The 21,401-nt window shown below is 42.5% G+C and overlaps 1 pseudogene; it reads left to right on the forward strand.

Moving 5' to 3' along the window:
• LOC116806859 (protein fem-1 homolog C-like) overlaps nt 1-15,370 on the forward strand; it is a 38,875-nt pseudogene extending 23,505 nt beyond the window's left edge.
• The last annotated feature ends 6,031 nt before the right edge of the window (nt 15,371-21,401 follow it).

Here is a 21,401-nt window from a genome sequence, read left to right on the forward strand (position 1 = left end):
TAGAATAAGCTGGAGGACAGTTAGCGTGGCCTGCTCTTGTTTGGACTGTGCCTTTCCCATCCTACCAGCCCCCGGTCGCTCACCTTTTCCGGTGTCCACTGCAGCATAAGTGCACTTTTCCCTGACCCATCCTCCAACTCCCCCCACCGCGGTCCCGCCACGGTGATGTCCGACCGGGACCTCCTGCCTTTTCAGCTCAGCAGAACCCCTTCAGAATCCAAAGGGTCTGGTCCGCAGCATCACGTCATCAGGTCACCAGCTTGCGGGAGATCAGGACTCCTGGATAACTAACCAGTGTGATTAAGCAGAAGGCACTTTATTGTTTACATTATGTTCTATTTATGCATTCTAACACTACTGCACGTGTCGATCATGCATTTCTTGATTGGTGACTCTATCTTGTCCATGCGCTCTGTACGCACTTTTCAGGATATGTGATTGGTTACAGTCCAGGTGCTTCACCGCCCTCCTTTTTCTAGTTCTTGTGGTCTTGACATTTTGTTTCTCAGCCTCTTCTTTCTTAATTTAGCACAATTTATGTCTAAGTAACCTTGACGAATTCCAGAGGGTGCTGATAGGAATAACTAATAAGTGGTTTGGCTGGAGCACACTGTGCCCTAAGCTATGCAAATACATTGCTACAGTTACTGTTAATTTGTCTTATTTCATTACTGTTGTTTTTTTTCAAGTAAATGATTCTTAACTTGGAATCTTTGCTTTTAGTCTCCCTTTCACCAGAGGGGGGGCAGCGGGAGGGACACGAAGAGAGCAGTTTAAGTGGGGGTTAATTTTTCATCTGTGTTTTTAAACCAGCACAGGTATGTAAATCAAAACTCAAACCATCAAGTTTAGAATCAGGATAAACAGCCTTTGTGACAGGCTTTTTATATAGCTGCCGCAGTGATTCAGTGTAATTGGAACCCATGCCTAGGAATCAGAGGAATGCATATGAACCCTGAAGGGGAAGAAGTAGTTGTAGTGGTAGAAGCTACGACTCTTCCCATCAAAGGTTAAACACAAAAGTTACATAAACAGAAATGTCTTTTTTCAAATATAAGAGATCCTAGGATAAACCTACTATGGTCATCAGTTGGAGCTCTCTGACACATCATGAGGACTTTTTGATCTACACTTAAATTACTTTCTTCAAGGTAAAGCTTCAACCCTTGATGTAAACATGGAGTCTTTTGACTTTGGATAAGGGCCATGTTTATTTAGTTCTATTGTCAGTTGAGACAAGTTCTCCCAGATTTTTTGTGGGTTTTTTTGTTCTGCTTTCAGAAGTCCTGCAGTGATTGATAGGATGTTTATTACTTTTTACTGTATATTAAGCTCTTTCACAAAGTGGTTGAATATGCTAAACTCTGAAGGGGAATGCTAGGTGGTACCATTTCATATATGTGATGTTTGAACTGAATATGCAGGTGCTGAAATTTTCACTTAATCAGTTTTTTACAAGAGACATTAGTATCCTTTTAATTAGTGTATGTTTCTGAAATTCACTTAATGTTTTAAGCTATTTCTCATTCTGACTAGCTGTTTGCAATTCAAGAAAGTAGGGAAGAGTTGATTAGCACTAGTAAGCTATTGCATGAGATAAGGAAGTACAAGTAGCCTGCAATTAAAGAGTAAAACCAACTTCACTGAAAGTGAGATGATGTGCATAAACTGAAATATGGGTCTTTTTCACTAAATAAATTTGTTTCCTTAGATTTGAACTCATATGGACATAGGAAGCTTAAAAAAAAAAAAGGCATACGACATCAGTGTGCCAGAATCATCTGTTTGGGAATGAGCTGTTTTCTCTTCCCATTTAGGCTTTCAGATGAGCATTCTATTTTTGAATTAAAAAATTGCATCTGTAAGTTTAGCAATTCACTTTCTATTCCTGAAGCTCAAGGAAGCATATTTCAGATACAAAAAAATAGTTCCTGTTGAAAGTCAATGATTTACAACATTTTCTATGTTACTGCCACTTTGTATTATTAATCTTGGTAATATGAGTTATCATTAAGTACTTTTGTGACCAAGGGAACAATTATTCTATTACAGAACCTAGAACAACTTGTTGAGGTTAAGAGCTCTTTGCAATTTTTACTTTACTTTTAAAAGAAAGACAGACCTTTAATTTTCCCTTGTCAAGTATACTGAGTATAGACATGTAAAACAGTTTTCTTTTGCATTGTCTATGTTTGTATGTATGTACATATCAATAATTTTTTCTTCAAAAGTCAAAGTTACCAGAGGACCTATTTCCTTCAAGTGGTCTGCTTAAAAAAGCAAATAAATTGTTTTATGAACAATTTCATTTTCTGAAGGTGATTAATTTCATCTATGAGGCTGCAAAAATATACATTCAGTTCCTTTTAAACATATGAAGAAAATATTATTTAATTTGAAGGACTGACCAGTGTGTAAAGTTCAGCAGCTGAGTGTGTATTTTCAGTAAGAGATGTTTAGTTTGGTGCCACATTGCTATCATACTTTAAAAATTGTATTTTTTATTTAAAAAGTTTTGCTTACCAGAATTTTGATTAAGCATTTTGCAAACTTTAGTAGATGTAGTTAATATTGGTTGCAGATCGAGCCAAATCAGTTTCCTTCCCATGTCACAAGCTATCAGCCTATTTTGAAAATAATTAGCTCCTGACACGACCTCATTAGACACATCTCCCCTGATGAGCTGCCTGTTGGTGTTTTTTTTGGTGGTTTTTTTTTTTTGTCTTGTTTTGGTTTGGGTTGTTTGTTTGGGTTTTTTGTTGCAAGACTGGATAGTTGGGGAATTAGTTCTGTGATACACAAAGCATTTGTGTAAAGTTCATATTATCCCTGTTAAAGTAGGGCTAGAAAGAAACGTGAAACTATTTTCTCTTTAATAAAGCAGTAGATATAATGTTGATTTTAATTTTTTACTAAAGAAATTGGTACAAAAATTGGATTGCCTTAACTGCAGAATTGCATAGATATGTTCAGGCACTGTTTATTCCTGTCACTATAGATAATACAGTATTTTTGAAATGGGTAAATTGTGGAACATAGACCTTGATTTAGATATCAAGGCTAACTGACATGTCCTCTCAAATGTAACACTTCATAATTACTATGTAGATGTCTGGAATTCTTGTTAATTCTTAAGGTTGGGCTGTGTGGGTGTGTGTGTGGGGGATTTGTTTAATTTGTCAATTCTATACCCATCTATCTGCCCATGTCCACTTTTGGTTTATTGAAGCTTGTATTCTTATATTTCCTTCCTTCTGCCATTGCATCCAGTCAAACTGAAGTGCAGCCACTAAAAATTAGTGGTGATCACTTTCATTTATTCATTTGTGCATTGCTTGAAGTAACTGCGATCTCCAAGGCCTACTACATTATAAGTAGCTAGAAATTACCCTATTCCTGATATGTTTTCAGTAACCACTCTATGAGTAAATAACTATGACAGTAAGAAAAAAGCAAGTCTTAATAAAGGAGATCCAGATGGAGAGAATACTGAAAACCCTTGGTGACGTAGGAATATTTCCACGTGTTATGCATAGCTTCATTGTAAATGAATGCCATGTAAACTGTTGGTGTGTTCTTGAATTATGTAGGCACTGGCTAGGCCTAATTTGTATGACTTTTTGCACTATTAGTGTGTCATGGCATACATTTATGGTAACTGATAAAAGAGCATAAATGTCATAGGTATGTGGTGATGGATCTACAATGTGTATTATGAATAGTTGCCATTGATCCTATTGTCAAATATAGCAATATGTATATCAATAGTTGTTAATTGTAAGAACTTTGGTGGTACTAGTGCATTTTGATATGTTTGTCTGTAATATGCATTTGTTATGACTTAATATCTTAAAAATATTGACTTGAAGGTAGAAATAAAAGATTGTGAATGATAATAGGTAAAGATGAAATAGTTGTGACTTAAGGATGACTATAACTTTTAACAAGTACAGTATGGTCTGCAATTAAATTTTTGGTGAGGTTGTATTTTTTTAAAAATCAACTGGCACCTCAAATACAACTTAAAATATGTATATGAATATTTTGAAATTTAAATTTTTAATTTGCCCAGCTAAAACAACATTCTGACATGTATTGGTAGAAACACTTGTAGTTTTGAATCTTTTTCATCCCAGATCATGTCTTGAGTGGCAGCTTCCAAAATACCTTTCTAGTGTTTATTTTGATGCCCTGTTTAGCTTTTAAGACAAATCACAGGCACACTTTAGGGACCAAATTGAGTTTTACTGGCTAAACACTAATGTAAAAGGTAAACTGCACATTCTACAGATAACAGCCTGGGAGAGGAGGGGAGTACATTAGGAAAATGTACTAAGACAAGTCTAAGCTAAGTTGTTGAAATTAGGAGACTGTATACCTACAAAATGCACTTTTCCCAAACATCAGCTGAAGATTTCATCCCTATTGATTTCTTTCTCTACCTACTTCAGTTCTGTTTATACCTCTAAAAATCCAAAGAAAAGGCTACTGCAAATCAGTGTCTTGTTGTCATAGAAAAAAGCCTGCCAAAATGCAAATGAGAAAGTTTATGAAACTTTCTCTCTGAACATTTTAAAAGCCAAATCAGATGACTATGAATGTACAGAATCCTTGGAAAAGGGTTCTCTGACTTGAGGATGTGGAAACTTGCTGATGATATAACAGATACTGATGATCTGATAGCCAGTAAACCAGAAATTGCAAGGCTAGTGGTATAAGACATTTAAATTGGGGAGTGGGAGGGTAGGATTCTTACATGGGCATGCTGTTAATTATTTTCATGTTAATGTAGTGGGAGGCTGAAAAGTTAGTACGCCTGAATCTGTAGTATATATGAAAAAGAAGCTAGGTTTAAATTGTGTAGTTTTAAAAGCAATAAAAACCCCAGGAAGCTTTATTATGTTGGGGAGGACAGAGAGAGTTATCCGTTGTCCATCTTCCTGTCTCCCCGAGTGAACTACTCATGTATGGTCTTAAGCAAAACTTTCTCCTACTTAAAACAGTAGTTTGACATTTAATTGTGGTGTCCAATGATTTCTTTTTAGTTTGCTACAAATGTTTTGCAGTTGGTTGACATTACTGCTTGCTGGAAATTTCACCACATAGTATGAGTGCCACCTGAATGCCTTTAGCATGATATTGCATGTTCTCTTCATAAGAAATAATCTTATTGTAAATGATATGACTTATAAGACAAATGGCTGCATGTTGTGTGTTGAAGGCACTGTTTGGGTTTGGGGGCTTGGGTTTTTTTTTTAATTTTGGGAATCCTGAGCAGAGGAGGGGTTTATGTGGGACTTCAGAATAAAAACCTAATAAAGTACTAGAAATAGTTTGTCTGTGTGTATACATAGGCTTGACAAAATAACTCGGTCCCTCAGAATATTCTGGCAGTCTCTGAGGCCCCGGCTGATATGAAGGGCCTGTTGTGATGAGTTGTATTTGCCTCTATGTACAATTATTACCTTGGACCACTTTAATTAAAGGCTTTGGATGAAAGAGAGAGGAAGAGCTACAGTATAGCAGTGAGCAAGGCCAGTGTTGAGTTAGCACAGCTTTAATTTTTATTCAAATCTTATTTTTAATTTTATATTATGGATAGAGATAGGGATGAAGGAAATTTGACAAGGGAAGAAGGGAAAATATAACTGTGGAATTGTGTTATTATATGTTTTATTATGTATAAGTTCATTCCATGTGCCCCCCCCCCCGCGCTCTGTAGCGACCCCCCGGGTTTTCCCATCTCCCCCCGTGGTTTGCCTTCCCGGGAAAGTGCCAAGTCCCTGTGTTTACATCCCGCAGACCATCTGTCAGTCACGCGGCGGGGTCAGGAGACAACCTGGGACCCTCCACCTGTCCATCTCCCATTGGATGTACCCCTGCACCCCACTGTCCCCAGACCCCCCGTGGCGTTATCTCATTGGCCGCCCCGGGTTTCCCCTGTTCAGTACTTAACCCACGGGCTGGGGACGCCCCACGCTTTTTCTCCCGCCCGGCCTCTGCGCGCTGCCGCCCCGCAACCACCACCGCGGCTTTTTCTCCCGCCCGGCCCCTGACTGCCGCAGCCGCCGCCGCCGCCACCACTGCCCCTGCCCCGGACGATCGCGGCCGCTCGCTCCGCTCCGCGATCGCTGCCACAGCCGCTCCGAACTGCCCCGCGGCCGCTCTGCTCCACCGCCGAGGCCGCTCCCGCCGGGACACTTGCGCGTGCCGGCCACAGCGCCGCGGCTCCGCGCGCCGCCTCTCTTGGCTTGCGGCCAGCTTCGGAGCGCGCCACCCCGCCCCCAAACCGGCAAGGCGGCACGAACAAACTTCAGCTCGGCACGCTGCAGCCTTTTCGGTTTTTGCTTTCCCAACCAAGCCACAATAAACCGGGATTCTGCCCGCGGGAGAAAAATCTCTCTCCTCCCCCCACGAAGCTAGCTGGGACAAAGGGGGGACAAGAGAGCACTAAGGCAGTTGTGGCGCCCACCACGTTGCTTGGGAGCTCCAGGCAAACGGACTGAGGACCACCGAGCCCCGAGAAGCTCGTGGATTTACCTCGTGGACGTTACAAGACCCTCGCAAGCCGCGATTCCGTTTTAATGAGCCAGGGCTTCCAGAGGGGTGGGGCCGGCACCTTTGGCTTGCACCGCCGAAGCTCGGCCCCCCCACGGCAAAAACTTCGCAGCTGGACTTTTCTTTTCCCCTTCGGACGTCGCTGGACCCGTGGTGAGTTACCGGGGTCCCCCTGGGCTGGGTACGCCTTGCTCCTTTTGGGGTGGGTTTCTCTTTCTCCCACAAGAGGGCGATAAGAGCCCACATTTTGTCTCCCGCTGCAGGGAGTGTGTAAGGGAAGGCTTCCCAGCGCTCCGATAGGTGTCTTTTTTTTTCTTTTGTTATTTTACCAGCCGCGAGGGTTGTGACACGCCTTAACATCGACATAATGGGTGCAAAAATGTCTGTGTCACACGAGAGAATTTACGTTCAAATCCTAGGAATTTTAGTTGGGGGAGGAAAGAGATGTAAGAAATCAGACGTGAAGCGTTTTGCACGGTGGCTTCTGCAGTCCTTCCAGGATGTCTCACAGGCAAATTTGTACCACGTTCAATTCTGGGACCGAGTTGAAAAAGAAATTGCCCAAAAGGAGGATCAGTCCCTCTCAATTTTTATCCATCTAGCAATCCAATTGAGAAATATTGTCAAAAATGACTGCGAAGGGAAGCCAGAGCCACCGCAGGGCGAACGCTGCCTCCCAAGCCCCCCAAATCCCCCCAAAATCCCTCTCCTATCCCTCTCTCCCTAGCCCGGGGATTCTCAGACAGGCATCCCAGCAAAACCAGCCGCATGCAGAATCTGGCCTCTCTGTCAACCCCCAGGTTCCATCGCAGGACAATGCTGGCATCGCCCTGCACCCTTCCCCTCCCCAAACCTCCTCTCTTTGTACAGCCCTGCCCCATAGTAGCAAAGTTGTGAGTTTTAAAACCCCAGATTCCTCTCCAGGACCTTTCCCGGACCTTTCCCAAAATGATTCCCTTCCCTGCCCCAGGGCACAAGATGGAGGGGCCCGCATGGCATGCCCATCCCCCTCCCTCCGTGCTTTGTCTTCCAACGACCCCCTTCACCCTACAGCCAACCCCTCCCACTCCAGAGACTTCTCCACCCACCCCTCCCCTCCACCCCCTTCTGGCACCTCCCCTAATGAATCATTCATCAGTCCTCCCTCCGACCTCGCCCCTAGGGGTGAGGTAACACCAGCCACACCCCGTAGCCCTGGTCCTGCCTCCGCCCTCGGTTCCCGCGACCCGCCCTCTGGTTCCCACGCCTTGGTTCCCGAGGGGGGGGGGGCGGGGGATGAGGGGGGGGGAGGGGGGAAGCCGCGACCTGCCGCAACCCCCGCTTGCCTTTTCTGCCGCACCAGTCACCTACACCCCGCGGCAGAGGGGCAGACCCCTGGCACAGTGGACCCCTATCCCACAGGCTGTAATTAGAGATGTTTGCAAAGCCCAAAAAGACTTTGGTCGGGAAAGTGAATACTTTAGGGGACTTTTAAAAGTCACACTTTCGTCCAACGAGTACGTCCCTGCTGACGTGCACGCTCTGTTTTTGTGTGTGCTTACTCAAGCTGAGTTTTTGGTATGGGAGTCCGCATGGAGGCGGGAGGTATGGGATGCATTACCCCAACTTTGGGCAAAAGCCGAGACCTCCTCCGACACCTATGGAGGGATGCTAACCATTGATCATCTGTGCGGGATGGGGGATTGGGAGGTGGCAACAACACAGGCTGAAAAGATTCCAAGACGGGCATTGGCAGCAACTGCCAACACGGCAGAAAAAGCATTTTTTAAGTTAAAACCCCGTGGTCCTGTTGTTAACTGTTTTTCTATAAAGCAGGAGACACAGGAATCTTTCGTTAGTTTCAGAGACAAGTTGTACAGGGCAGCTGAATCGCAGGTGCCAGAGGAGGGATTGAAGCAAGGCATGGTGAAGCAGATCGCCCTGCAGAACGCCAACGAGGCCTGCCGACAGGCAATGCTGAGCCTGCCCCTCGACCCAGAGCCTACGCTCCAAGACATGCTGGACGTGTGCGCTCGAAGGGTCACCCTGCCATCAAAGGACCCTCAGGGGACACCCCAAACGCCATCACAGAGAGTCTTCTTCGCTGAAGCCCACACGCCATCCGTGGCTCCAGCTCCTTCACGCCGCTTCACTGAGCCACCACCCAAAGGTTACCATCCAGGACGGCCCTGCAACCTCTGCAACAAGAAAGGACACTGGGCATCTCACTGCCCCCTCAAAGAGGACTTCTTGCGTTTTAAAAACCAGCAGCAGGGGAAAAGTGCCTTCAACTCAGGGGGACATTCAAAAAACTAATTTCCCAGCGCAGTCCCTCCCTGCGTGAGGACACAAATTTGGTGGGAAACATAACATCAGGGGGCAGGAGGGACAACACATTAACATACCCACCTGAGGACAATAACTATAATACCAAACATGACATTATTGGAGTGCACAATAGGGGAACAAGAGCTGGTGAACCAGCCTGCGTGGGGGGAGTCGGGAATTTCATCTCGCAGGCATGGCTTGTTCGGGACCCCGACCATCCCAGGCCCATCCTTAACACCCAGTCCAACTTCTCTCCATACAGGTTGGCCCTAACCGAACCCCTACTGTTCAGGGACAGCAATTGGTACTTTGTCACAGTGGACACACAGGACCCAGGGACCTGGAGGAAACTCCACAGTAAGTACATCGTCCTTGGGGACACAAAATACACGCCACTCAACATCACTATCGCACCCAATTTAACATCGGCAAACCCTAAACATCTGGTGCTGTGGCTGCACTGTGCTCACCCGCCAGTCTACCTTCCCAAAGGGCAAATCATCGCCCAGGCCATAGCTGCATCTGGGGCCCCCGTCTACCCAGAAGATCTATGGATGAAAACCGCAAAGGAGATCTACGAGGTGTGTCAGGCCCAGGTAATTGGGAAGGATAGACCTAAAATTGAGTGTTACATGTGGAATGGAGGTGAGCACAAGTGGCTTAACGGCCTCTTGGACACAGGGGCAGACGTCACAGTCATTCCCTCACGGGATTGGCCGTCGCATTGGGAGTTGCAGGACGTGGCTGGACACATTCAAGGTGTTGGAGGGGCACAATTGGCAAAACAATCTAAAAACATCATCAAATTTGAGGGGCCAAACAGACAAACAGCTTACCTGCGTCCGTTTGTTCTGGATTACACAGAGCCCTTGTGGGGAAGGGACCTGATGGCCCAGTGGGGGGTCACATTGACCATTCCTACCCCCCAGGTTTTTCGGGCAGCGGTCACTGAGGAGCGTCCTACCCAAAAGTTGAATTGGCTTTCTGATGTTCCGATCTGGGTAGAGCAGTGGCCGCTCAATAAACAAAAATTAAAAGCGCTCCAAAAGCTCGTGGCAGAGCAACTTGCCAAGGGACATATCCAAGAAACAACATCTCCTTGGAATTCCCCCGTCTTTGTCCTGAAACAACCAGGCAAAGACGAATGGCGGCTGCTCCACGACCTCCGTGGAATCAACAATGTGATCGAAAATATGGGTCCACTCCAACCAGGGATGCCGTCCCCCACAATGTTACCCAAAGCATGGGAATTGGCTGTGATTGACATCAAAAATTGCTTCTTTCATATCCCCCTCCACCCGGAAGACGCACCGCGTTTTGCCTTCTCGGTTCCGTCCCTTAACCGAGAAGCCCCAATGGAGCGGTACCATTGGCGAGTGTTGCCACAGGGCCTCAAATGCTCGCCCACCATCTGCCAGCGGTACGTAGCTTCATTGCTGACCCCAGTCCGTACAGCCACCGAGGGCGTGATCATCCAGCATTATATGGATGACATCTTGATTTGTGCTCCCAATGACGATCTCCTTACACACGCGCTTAACCTGACAACCGATGCGTTGGTTGCTGCAGGGTTCAAGCTGCGAGAGGATAAGATTCAAAAGATGCCACCCTGGAAGTACCTGGGTTTGGAAATTACCAAGCTGACTATTACTCCGCAAAAATTGGCCATCAAAACCAAAATTCAGACCCTAGCAGACGTCCAGCAGCTGTGCGGTTCTTTGAACTGGGTGAGGCCATGGTTGGGCATCACAAACAGAGACCTAGCCCCTCTTTTCGATTTATTGAAAGGGGGGGAGGAGCCGAGTTCTCCCAGGGAACTCACCCCAGAGGCCCACGCAGCTTTGATTAGGGTCCAGGAGACAATGTCTGCCAGACAGGCCCACCGGTACGATCCGGACCTGCCTTTTAAATTCATCATATTGGGCAGGCTTCCGCACCTCCATGGTGTGATATTTCAATGGACAGACACCCCAGGGAAGGGCAAGGGCCAGGACCAAAGGGACCCACTCTCCATCATAGAATGGGTCTTCCTAAGTCACCATCGGTCCAAGAGAATGACAAGGCCACAGGTGTTAGTAGCAGAACTGATCCGCAAGGCAAGAGCACGGATCCGAGAGCTAGCTGGATGTGACTTTGAATGCATTCACATTCCCATCAAATTGGAATCAGGCCAATTCACCAAGGCCATGCTAGAACATCTGTTACAGGAAAATGAATCCCTGCAGTTCTCTCTAGACAGCTACACAGGCAAAATTTCAGTTTTGAGACCAGCCCACAAAATTTTTGAATCAGAAATTCAATTCGCATTGTCCATCAAACGAATTCAGAGCAAAAAGCCACTCAAAGCCTTGACAGTTTTTACAGACGCGTCTGGGAGTTCTCACAAGTCTGTGATAACTTGGAAAGACCCCCAGACGCAGCAGTGGGAGACAGACATTGTGGAGGTGGAAGGCTCCCCTCAAATAGCTGAGTTGGCTGCTGTCGTCAGGGCCTTTGAGCGATTCTCTGAACCTTTTAATTTGGTAACCGATTCGGCATATGTAGCTGGCGTAGTGTCTAGAGCGCAGGATGCTGTACTGCAGGGTGTGTCCAACGAAGCCCTGCACAAGTTGCTCTCGAAACTGATTAAGCTAGTCTCCCACTGAGAGCAACCCTTTTACGTGATGTATATCAGGTCACATACCAACTTACCAGGGTTTTTGGCCGAGGGTAATCGGCGTGCCAGTTCTCTCGCTGCCGCCCCGGCTCAAGTAGCACTGCTCCCAGATAAGTTCCAGCAGGCTAAGATCAGCCACCAATTTTACCACCAGAATGCGCCCGGCCTGGTCCGGCAGTTCCACCTTACTCGTGACCAAGCCAGAGCCATTGTGGCCACCTGCCCATCCTGCAAGTCACTCCCCCTACCATCGGTGAGCTCAGGGGCAAACCCTAGGGGTCTGAAGTCCTGCAAGGTATGGCAGATGGATGTTACTCACATCCATTCCTTTGGGAGGATGAAGTACGTCCATGTCTCTGTAGACACTTTCTCTGGGGCAGTCTTTGCTTCTGCCCACGCAGGGGAGAAAGCCAAAGACATTGAAAAGCATTTGATACAGGCCTTCGCTATGCTGGGCGTCCCAAAACTGATAAAAACAGACAATGCCCCCGGGTACACATCCAAAGGATTTGCCAGCTTCCTGCAGCAATGGGGAATAGAGCACAAAACTGGCATCGCATATTCCCCGACAGGTCAAGCCGTGGTAGAGCGGACTCATCAGAGTCTCAAACGCATGCTGAAACAACAAACACCAACTATGAAGGTTGAGTCCCCCCAAGTTCGGCTCGCGCGTGCCCTCTTTACACTGAACTTCCTGAACTGTTCTTTTGAAAACCTCAACCCGCCAATCACCAGGCACTTTGGCAACCACGAGCTGAGCAAGGTTAGGGAAAAACCACCAGTGATCGTCAAAAATCCAGAGACTTGGCAGCTGGAAGGGCCCCATGAGTTAGTCACCTGGGGACGGGGATACGCTTGCGTGTCCACGCCCTCAGGCCTGAGATGGGTCCCGTCCAAGTTTGTCCGGCCATATGTCCCCAAACACCAGACTGATAAGAAACAAGATCCTCAGGTGAAGCATGCAGCCCTCCGCAGACGGAGAAAGTCTCCTCCCTTCCTTTTTGATTCAGCACCTTCTCTTTCAGAGCCTTCCCTTTCACCATCCAGTTCCCTAGACTCACTCTTCCTTTTTGATTTAAACCTCCCCTCCCTAGAATGCTGATGAATGTTCCAGTTTTTTTTCAGATGTAAGCTTCATCCCTCTCGCAAGTGACTGGCTGAGGTCGCTTTGAAGGATGAAGTCTCACAAGTTAAATCCAATCCGTTTCAGAGACAAGACTTATGTTGCTGTTAACATTCATGATTCTTATTATAAGTTTTAGCAATATTAAAAGGTTTAAAGGTCATCAATTCCACCATGCACATCGACCGCCCAGACTTCACTGCCCCATCAGAGCTGACACCGCTCAACGCAGACAGCCAGAAAAGAACCGAGCAGAATACCCAGAGGACATCGGATTCAACGATGGGGAACAGGACTGTAAAATCTCCCATTTAAGTTATTTTTCATTCTTTTCTTTTGAAAAACAGAAGAGGGAGTTGTGGAATTGTGTTATTATATGTTTTATTATGTATAAGTTCATTCCATGTGCCCCCCCCCGCGCTCTGTAGCGACCCCCCGGGTTTTCCCATCTCCCCCCGTGGTTTGCCTTCCCGGGAAAGTGCCAAGTCCCTGTGTTTACATCCCGCAGACCATCTGTCAGTCACGCGGCGGGGTCAGGAGACAACCTGGGACCCTCCACCTGTCCATCTCCCATTGGATGTACCCCTGCACCCCACTGTCCCCAGACCCCCCGTGGCGTTATCTCATTGGCCGCCCCGGGTTTCCCCTGTTCAGTACTTAACCCACGGGCTGGGGACGCCCCACGCTTTTTCTCCCGCCCGGCCTCTGCGCGCTGCCGCCCCGCAACCACCGCCGCGGCTTTTTCTCCCGCCCGGCCCCTGACTGCCGCAGCCGCCACCGCCGAACCGGCAAGGCGGCACGAACAAACTTCAGCTCGGCACGCTGCAGCCTTTTCGGTTTTTGCTTTCCCAACCAAGCCACAACAAACCGGGATTCTGCCCGCGGGAGAAAAAGTGTCTCTCCTTTAATTCGCCGCGGGACTAGCCGCACTCCCAGACCCACGCAGCACCGGCCGACGCCTGCGAGGGTTCGCCAGAAAACATGGAAATTGCCCGCGTTCTCCTCCCGCCATGAAGCTAGCTGGGACAAAGGGGGGACAAGAGAGCACTAAGGCATATAACCACTTAAGCTGGCAAGCTTAGGTTTCTGTTTTATATTTGAAAGCAGATACAAAATTTCTCATGTGGTAGAGAATTCTGGTTTAAATTTTGAATAATGAGACATGTCCTTAAAATCTGTTTAATTATTTTGGGTAATAATGTCAAGCATTTCGGTATTTTGGTTTGTATAACTGTGTGGTAGCTGTGATGTTTTAATCAGATCTTGAATTTTTTTGACTTGTCATTTAAGCCTTTCATAGTTTGTAGATGTCAAAGCTTTTTTTTTTTTTTTTTTTTTTTTACCTATTAATGGGATGATGTCTGGACTATAATTTGATTATAATTTATGTAATTTTTTTTTTTCTTCTTTTGCTAGGAAACACTGCATTACATGACTGTGCAGAATCTGGAAGTTGAGAGATTATGAAGATGCTTCTCAAGTATTGTGCTAAGATGGAAAAGGATGGCTATGGAATGACTCCTCTTCTGTCAGCCAGTGTGACAGGCCACACAAATATTGTGGACTTCCTGACCCAACATGAACAGACTAGTAAGATAGAATGTATAAATGCTCTGGAACTTCTAGGAGCAACATTTGTGGACAAAAAGAGAGATCTGCTTTGTGCTTTGAAATACTGGAAGCAAGCTATGGAAATGAGATACAATGATAGGATTAGTATCCTGAACAGACCTGTACCACAAACGCTAATTATGGCCTATGATTATGCTAAAGAAGTAAACAGCTTCGAAGAGCTAGAAAATCTTATTGCAGATCCTGATGAGATGAGAATGCAAGCACTATTAATTAGAGAACGTATTCTTGGTCCCTCTCACCCAGATACATCCTACTATATTAGGTACAGAGGTGCTGTCTATGCAGACTCTGGAAACTTTAAACGATGCATCAACTTATGGAAATATGCTTTGGACATGCAGCAGAGCAATCTAGATCCACTGAGCCCTATGACAGACAGCAGTTTGCTATCATTTGCTGAACTCTTCTCTTTCATGCTGCAGGACAAGGCAAAAGGCCTGCTAGGCGCTACTGTCACATTTGATGATCTAATGGGTATACTATGCAAAAGTGTTCTTGAAATAGAGCGGGCCATGAAACAAATCCAGTGTCCTCCTGATCCAATACAGCTAAACAAAGCACTTTCTATCATTTTGCATTTAATTTGCTTGTTGGAAAAAGTACCTTGCACCTCAGAACAGGAGCATTTTAAGAAACAGACTATATATAAGTTTCTTAAGCTTCAGCCTAGAGGGAAGAATAACTTCAGTCCACTTCATCTTGCTGTTGACAAGAATACTACATGTGTGGGTCGCTACCCAGTTTGTAAATTCCCCTCTCTACAAGTTACTGCTATCCTGGTGGAATGTGGTGCTAATATAAATGTCAGAGACTCTGATAACAACAGTCCTTTACATATTGCTGCACTGAACAACCATCTAGGAATAATGAATTTTCTTATCGAGTCAGGTTCACACTTTGATGCCACAAACTTTCATAAACAAACTGCTAGAGATCTACTGGATGAGAAAAAGATAGCAAAAAACTTAATCCATCCTATAAATCATACTACATTGTAATGTCTTGCTGCTTGTTTTATAGTGAATCATAACATATGCTATGCAGGGCACATCCCTGAAAAGCTAGAGAAATTTGTTTTGCTTCATAGATAATAGTGTGCAGGCACAGAGTGCTGTTGTTGAAGCATAGCTTAGTGACAATGTTTTTCTTGTGCACTGTTGCAATATATCAGTATTCCTTTAGTTTGCTCCATCTTGCTCTCATTTTCTAAAGCGATGTTAGAATTGCATCTGCAGAGTTGGTTAACCAATATTTGAATATGCCATACGTTATATTTTGTGGATTATTTAGAAATATAGTGCTATATTTAGACTCTTAAAATTGTTTGCCATTGGTTTGTCTATTCTGGTCCTTTTTTCCTGTCAGGTGTTTAGGACTGAGTTGAATATTTTCCACTGATTTCTTTTTACTACAACTGTTGTGTGGATTTTATACAGTTGGAGGGTAATCTTTTTTTGGTTTTGCTTGAGCATTTCTACTTTTACTCTGTTCTTTTTCTATGGACTTGTTAACATTTGCAACTACCATAAGTGCTTTTTATCTTCTCTATGCACTGACTTAAATGTGACTGTGATGAACAATTCTATGCAGCAGTTGGCCAATTTCAAAATAAATGCCCATTTTGATTTGCAGTTTTGTTTGGAGTGCTTTTTGAGCATGCTGCCTTCATAGCATTACAAATTGTGGACCTACATATCTATAGTAAAATGCGGTGAACCTCGGATCAAGGGAAGAAATTATGATGTCTGGCTCCAGATCAGAAGGCTGAAGGATAGCTTTATTAAAACTATACTATATTACATTAATATACTATTTAAAGAGATTCTGTAGTATTCTACATACTTACTTCTTACTTACCTAACAAACTCGTGACTCTCTGCTGAGAGTCTGAGACACAGCTGGATCCGAGTGGTCATTGAACCCAAACAACCTTCGCCAGAATCCAATCAAGCAATCACTTCAGATAAAAAATCTCCATTCCACATGGGGAAAACAAAGGAGCAGAGATAAAGATTGTTTTCTTTTCTTCTCTCTGTGCTTCTCCAAGAAATCCTGAGAGACAGAATTATGTCTCTCTGTTGAGAGAATGTGAATGTCACACATATCACCTTTCTGAACTGGGGTTTAACTTTTTTATTCTAGCTGTAACTGATTGTCCTAGGGTGATGTTATGGTGTTTGTATCTCCAATCCTGTGTTCTGTTTACGTTTGATATTATGTTCTGTGCTTTCAGAACTGACTCTGAAAGTGAAGGTTTGTTTTGCCTTGTTATCAGCCAGTTCACCTCCCCCCATGGTCTGCTGTCTAGAAAAGGCTAGTGCTGGCTGGCTTGCTTGCTTTGCTTGCTTGCTTGGCTTGCTTGCTTGGCTTGCTTGCTTTGCTTGCTTCTGCTTTCGCCTTTGCTTCCTAGTTAGTTTAGCTAAGCAGTCCAATTCTTTCCCTGGACTGTTTCTTTTCCTTTCCTCTTCCTGAATACCATCCAACCTGCTCCGGACTGGGACCTGGGAAACACCGAGGAGCACCGAGATCCTGCATTTTGGTCATCTGCAGCAACCATCCCCAGTGCTGGAGAGCAATCCCCCAGCGCCCAGACCCGGGCAACCACTCCCAGGAAAGACTTTCTGGATTTGTTCATCTCGTCAGAGTGGTGAAAGAGTTTTGTTGTCATCTGGTGTTGTTAATTTTCTTTTTGGTGCTGGGGGGTGCTTTGTTCGTTGAATAAACAGGTTCTTTTCCACTTCTCTCAGAGGAAATTTTTTCCCGAACCAGGTGGGTGGGGAGGGGCCGTGGGGGTTTGTTTTCTGGGGGCTCCTTCCAGAGGGTTTTCCCCAAATTTGCCCTAAACTAGGACACTGATGTTGCTTTCCTGATGATCCTCTGGAAGTCAGTGCCAAGTTTGGGAGAAAAAATGTCTCTTGTTCTCATGTTAATCCACTTGAACTTTTAATCTGATAATTGTTCTCTCACATCATGCAGTTAGGGAAAGAGTACTCATCATGTACAACTGACAGCTTCCCTTTTGCACTAATGTCTTGCTTGTGTTGGTTATGTGACTAGATATAAAGCTTGTTCAAAGTTGAACCAGAAACTTAATTATATATTTTATCTATTTCTCATTAGAGTGTATGCCATAGTTTAAATTTACAAATCAACTTCTTTAGCTACAAAAGAAACTAAAGCACGTTGGTGGTGTGATTCTTATCAGTCCAGAAATATAGGTATCACCAGTATCATTATAACATAGGAAATAGCTGTATGGCAGAGTACTAGAAATTCTATAGCAGTGTCTTCTCTTCTTAATTTTAAATATGTTTATAAATGCATGTTTTTTCCATCTCTTATTATGTCAGCTGTACTTAAGAAAAAGCAGTTTGTTGTGTGAATATATAGGTCCTAATTTAACTTTCCTATTTTTATAATATTTGCATAATAGCTTAACTTTTACAGCTGAAAGGGCTCTTTTGTTTTGCAAAGAATCTATAAAAGAATTTCATAAAGGAGAATGAGATTCGGGTATTTAATATAATTCAGCACATTACTGTTGATCAGTAGTAGAATTTATTATGGCACATAAGCCATGCGAATGTCTAAGTGAAATTGATTTGTGTTGAGTAGAATATAGTTTACCTGCAAATTTAGTATTCCAGCATACTGAATATTGTTGACTTGGTGTTTCATTTCAGTGATGGGCAGTAAATGGGTTTCCTGCTCCAGAAACTCAACAAGTTGATTTAGGCTTTTATTGGTGATAGAGGTGTTTAAAAGCCAAAATAAGTAGATAAAAAGAAAAATTATTTAGGAGATTTTTTAAAAAAAATTCATGTTGGAGTATTTTTCTTTTGTGATTTAAATTGACAAAGACTGTCTTGAGAGTATAAAAGAGTATATATATTAAAAAAGTTCATCCTCGCTTCTTGGCTGTTTTGTGTTTTCTCTTAGTATTCAGTGTGGAGCCAACAAGTTTAGCCATTCTTGGGGAGAATATTTTAATACTTTTAAATAAAGATATGTTGAAAGTAATGCTGTTTGTATATTGCCACTTTTAAACTCTTATTTTGAAACCACTTTCATGTGTTTGTTTCATGATATACCTATACTGTATTAAATTCTGTGTATAAGAAAATCCTATTTGTTTCTCTTGCAAATCTGCAGCAGTAAACTTGTATTAAATTGGCTGATTTTTTTTTTTTCTGATTTGCAATGATTAAACTACATTGCACCCAAGTTGACAGCCCGTAAAGTTATTGAGAACATTGAGGAAAAAATTGTATGCTCTGTAGGGGTGAAATATAGATATAAAAATTTATTAAATAATTTGCAGGTATGTAGTTTTAAAGACAAGGATATTGATACCCAATTGCTTGTTGAAACATATGAAATTAGATTTATTTTTTTTATAAATACTCAAAGCATTCTTCCTGAACTTCCACTGAAATACTTCAGCCAGGAAGATGAAAATTATTGTGGTTAAAAAGAAAAAATGAAAAAGCTGTTATTGTCAAATTCTAAAATTATATTCCCATTTTTTATATTGCTTATGCCAGTAACAAGATTCCAGCTGTCTGTAGTATCTCTGAGGTTCTGATTGTTAAGCACATGGTAGAAAGCACATTTTAAAATGCAAGGCAAGAGTGTGGTTATTTTTCACGTGCATACTCTGCAACAGTCCTTGGATAGGAGGTATTTTTATATGTTACCTAAATACCAAAAAATCTCTTTTACTGATTCTTTTGAAATTGGTTGAAATTAAACTCTTTTCACTTTTATAAAACACTATCTTATAGAAGGAATGGAATGCTATAGCAAAATTCTTACTGAGGTATTAAAAAAGAATAAAAACCTTAATAGAAAAGACATATGCCTCTTCTCAGTTTTACATCAACTGCAAGTTAGTAGTCGCAGGATATGACTACTCTGGAAATAGCTTCCTTGTGCTTTGAATTATAGAGTGGAATGTCTTTTATACTCTCAAATATTGACACATGTGAGTACAAAGACTTAACACTAATTTCTGTGTTCTGTGACTACAATGAAGTGGCGTTTAATGTTTCAAAGTAACTGAGAAATGTGATGGAGATGTGCTAGACTTAAATATAGTTTATTTTACATTGTTTAAATCTTTTTGCTATGAGGATAAAAGTAACTGTTGAACCCTCAGTAGGCAGAATGAAAAGTTATTGCTTATTTGGTTTTAACTAACTCTTTGTTTTCCATTGTATCACAGACTTCCTGTGCAGAGAAATTCCATGTGATTTAAGTATTTGAATTATAAACTCAAATATATCAATTCCATGTATTGAAATACCACATTTTCTTTTTAAAATTAGCTTCAATTATAATGTAAAAAAAAAAAAAAGGAATAGCAAATATACTTCTCTACTCTTACCCTTTTTTGGCTCTAAATGCAAATTACATTAAAAATATGCTCTAGATAACACCTGTCTGAGTCCATATATCTGTTTTCTTCAGGGTTACTGTAATACTGGTTGCTGAACCTCTTTTTCAGTTGAGTATGAATAGTTAAATGTGAATGTTGCAGATTTAGGCTTTGATCTTGTTCATTATTATACCTTAAACATATAATCATGTTTCATTCTCTTACTATGCTCCAACCAAACCTTTGAATTTTGGTGATGGGCAGTAGTAAAGGCTTAAACTAGAGGATATAAGAAACACTTTCAGTTTTTTCTAGAAAGTGTATTTGGGCATGCTATTAGCTCTGTCAAAACATAGGTGTGTTTGTTTATTGCATCAATAAAACAAGCAAGATCTTGTAATAAATAAGCAATAGACACTTTTCCAAGAGTCGCACTATTTTATTTAATAGCTTTTCAAGTCTCTTACCTATTGCTTCTATTATGTAAAAAGAGAAAAAAAATACTTCCAGGATGTGAGAATTATGTTAAGATTCTTATTAAAGAGGTCTTAAAAAGTCTTCTGTTCTGTAGAACACTAGCATCAGAATTTTGAAATTGTTATAGTTATGCACAGTAGTCATACTTAAAAGGCAGTGTACACTTCATTTCAGAGTTTATTTAGATTGATTCTTAATTGGTAACAAACAGCATCAAGCTGAGGCACTGGATGAGGAAAATTGGTCCAGAGCTTTCACGGCAAAATAATGGTTACATAGATAACTTACAGAATCGAGTATAGATTCTCATAATTAGGAAGTAAAGAATTGGAATTACATCATTATTTATCTCTCTGTAGTTGCAGATGATGATAGATGTTTAGTCTTGTGAAAAATGCAGATTAAATTATTGGCTCTTCGCAAATATTAAATTGAATACTATGTGTATTATGGAGGGTTATTTTGTAATACTGTACTAATTCTTTTTAAGTAGTGTCTTAAATATAGTTTTAGGTTACAACATAATGTTGAAATAGAAACTATGAGATGTAAGATATTTTTTTTACTAGCTCAAGAAAGGGATAAGATAATTAAGAAACTCTTCACACAGAGATAACAGCAACAGGAAGCCTAAAGTGTTACTGCCTCCTTATGGGAAAAGACAAACATTCTTCCACCTTCTCTCCGTCTTTATGAAACCACCAGGATTAAGGGGAAGAAGTTGACAAAAACCAGAAAAATTCTTAATTTGCAAGGAATTTATGCATCATGTATGAGATATATGAATATGCAACAGTCTATTGCTTTTAAGGGTTATTCCATTGTTCGCAAGGCGTGTTTTTGGCAGCTTAGTGCCCAAAAACATCCAGACGTCCGTAATTCTTTGCTTTTTATTGTCTCGCAGTGTTCTAATCCTCATTGTCCAAATTTTTATTACTCTAATTTTATTAGTATTTTTTATAACTATTTTATTACTAATAAACTTAAAATTTAAAACAACAAGTGACTGGTGTTTTTCAGAGGCTGGAAGTGTCTGATCGTGTATCTAAATTATACCTATGTAAAATCTGTTTTTCTGAATTTTCCAACTCTCTCCAATTCTCTTTGTGCAGAAGTGCTGTTTCAGATGTGTTGACTTATAATCATAGAATTGTGTAAGTTGGAAAAGATCATCCAGATCAGCCTTTAAGATTATCCAGTCCAACTGTTAATCTAGCACTGTAAAGTATATCACTAAATCATGTTCCTAAGTGCCACATCAACACATC

This window comes from Taeniopygia guttata, chromosome W (assembly GCF_048771995.1).
Source record: "Taeniopygia guttata chromosome W, bTaeGut7.mat, whole genome shotgun sequence".
Taxonomy (NCBI): Eukaryota; Metazoa; Chordata; class Aves; order Passeriformes; family Estrildidae; genus Taeniopygia; species Taeniopygia guttata.